General features: G+C 58.4%; 1 protein-coding gene across 1 annotated transcript in view; it reads right to left on the bottom strand.

The window, feature by feature from the left end:
* The window catches only part of LOC306822079 (potassium voltage-gated channel subfamily KQT member 2-like), a gene marked incomplete at its 3' end in the record, with an annotated part of 11,305 nt that overhangs the window by 2,706 nt on the left and 6,099 nt on the right, over positions 1–2,500 (bottom strand). The window lies entirely within an intron of this gene.

Raw genomic sequence — 2,500 nt, 5'->3', positions numbered from 1 at the left:
GCAAGAGTCAGAGTTAGCTTGTGTGCTAACTCTGCATTTTTACATTGCTGCTTTGTGCTGACATGTTGATGATGAGCTAAATGGACGGGAGCTTTTCACACACATTCTAATGCAGCAGGGGTTAAGTGGACACATCGGACATGTTGCTCGCAGGAGCTGGGGATCGAACCCTCGACCTTCCGATTGAGGGATGATGACTATAACAACTGAATATGCATGAACCGTATGCATCGTCCTAATTCAAATAACAGATTAATGAAATAAGAGATGAGTGCTGATAATTATCTGTTTATCTAACACGTCTATTGTTCTTAACGACACTCTTCAGCCCGGACACGCAGCGTCCCTGAGTGGGCGGGGCCTCTCTCTTCATACGTCGAGGCGGGGCTGACGGTCGGAGGAGAGGCTCTCTCTGAGTGAGCATGTCCTGTGTGAGCGCTGTGAACAACACACCCAGCTGTGTTCATGGTTCTGCCTGTAAGAGAGCGATAGCGCCTCTCAGAGGGCAGCAGGGGGACAGAGAGCGGGCAGACTGTTCAGGTGTAAAAACTGAGCTGTCAGAGGAAACAGAAGCAGAGAGAGAGAGAGAGGAGCTCTGCTCGCCTCTCAGAAAGACGGCCATGTTTCAAGTTTGTGTAAAATCACAGAAGTACAGTCAGTGAAGTTCAGACGAGGTCTCACAGGAAAGACTGCACTCAAGGTTTCTGAGGGGGCGGTGCAAGGAAACCAGATCAATACATCAAGCTCCATTCCCCGAGAGGTGGAAACACCATCCTCACAGAAGAAGACACTGTGAAATACAGAACACAGGACTTGAAAGCACAAAGGTTGCGTCAGGAGGAGGCGGTGTGGCGGTGATCTCAGAGGACTGATAACACGTTTCTAAAGCTCGCTCTCTCAGGAGGGGAAACCGGCTCAGATGTTCAGGTGAGGTTTATCACAGACACAGAAGGATGAGCAGCAGACAGGATTATACTGAGACATCCATTAACAATCCCCTTCTCCTGTCAGTGAGCGGGAGGCGGGGCTACAGCGAGGCCTGGACGCCGCTCATTCACAGGGCGACCATAAAACATGACGATGGGACTGTTAGAGACGTGTAAACTGCTGGGAGGGTTGGAGGGTTGGAGGGTGGAAGGGTTGGAGGGTTGGAGTGGAGGGTTGGAGGGTGGAAGGGTGGAAGGGTTGGAGGGTTGGAGTGGAGGGTTGGAGGGTTGGAGTGGGAGGGTTGGAGGGTGGGAGGGTTGGAGTGGGAGGGTGGGAGGGTTGGAGTGGAGGGTGGGAGGGTTGGAGGGTGGGAGGGTTGGAGTGGAGAGTGGGAGGGTGGGAGGGTTGGAGGGTGGAAGGGTTGGAGGGTGGAAGGGTTGGAGGGTGGAAGGGTTGGAGTGGAGGGTTGGAGGGTTGGAGTGGAGGGTGGGAGGGTTGGAGGGTTGGAGGGGTGGAAGGGTTGGAGGGTTGGAGGGTAGAAGGGTTGGAGGATGGGAGGGTTGGAGTGGAGGGTTGGAGGGTGGGAGGGTTGGAGGGTGGAAGGGTTGGAGTGGAGGGTTGGAGGGTTGGAGGATGGGAGGGTTGGAGTGGAGGGTTGGAGGGTGGGAGGGTTGGAGTGGAGGGTGGGAGGGTTGGAGGGTTGGAGGGTTGGAGGGTTGGAGTGGAGGGTGGGAGGGTTGGAGGGTTGGAGGGTGGAAGGGTTGGAGGGTTGGAGGGTAGAAGGGTTGGAGGATGGGAGGGTTGGAGTGGAGGGTTGGAGGGTGGGAGGGTTGGAGTGGAGGGTGGGAGGGTTGGAGTGGAGGGTGGGAGGGTGGGAGGGTTGGAGTGGAGAGTGGGAGGGTGGGAGGGTTGGAGGGTTGGAGGGTGGAAGGGTTGGAGGGTGGAAGGGTTGGAGTGGAGGGTTGGAGGGTTGGAGTGGAGGGTGGAAGGGTTGGAGGGTGGGAGGGTTGGAGGAGGGTGGGAGGGGTTGGAGGGTTGGGTGTGGAGGGTTGGAGGGTGGGAGGGTTGGAGGGTTGGAGGGTGGAAGGGTTGGAGGGTGGGAGGGTTGGAGTGGAGGGTTGGAGTGGAGGGTTGGAGGGTGGGAGGGTTGGAGGGTGGGAGGGTGGGAGGGTTGGAGGGTGGGAGGGTGGGAGTGGAGGGTGGGAGGGTTGGAGGGTGGGAGGGTGGAGTGGAGGGTGGAAGGGTTGGAGGGTGGGAGGGTGGAAGGGTTGGAGGGTGGGAGGGTTGGAGGGTGGAAGGGTTGGAGGGTTGGAGGGTGGGAGGTTGGAGGGTGGAAGGGTTGGAGGGTTGGAGGGTGGAAGGGTTGGAGGGTTGGAGGGTGGAAGGGTGGAAGGGTTGGAGGGTGGAAGGGTTGGAGGGTTGGAGGGTGGGAGGGTTGGAGGGTGGGAGGGTGGAAGGGTTGGAGGGTTGGAGGGTGGGAGGGTTGGAGGGTTGGAGGGTGGGAGGGTGGGAGGGTTGGAGGGTTGGAGGGTGGGAGGGTGGAAGGGTTGGAGGGTTGGAGGGTGGGAGGGTT

Source organism: Symphodus melops (genome assembly GCF_947650265.1).
Source record: "Symphodus melops genome assembly, chromosome: 4".
NCBI lineage: Eukaryota > Metazoa > Chordata > Actinopteri > Labriformes > Labridae > Symphodus > Symphodus melops.
The sequence above is the reverse complement of the archived record's forward strand: the minus strand, read 5'-3'. Positions and strand labels throughout refer to the sequence as shown.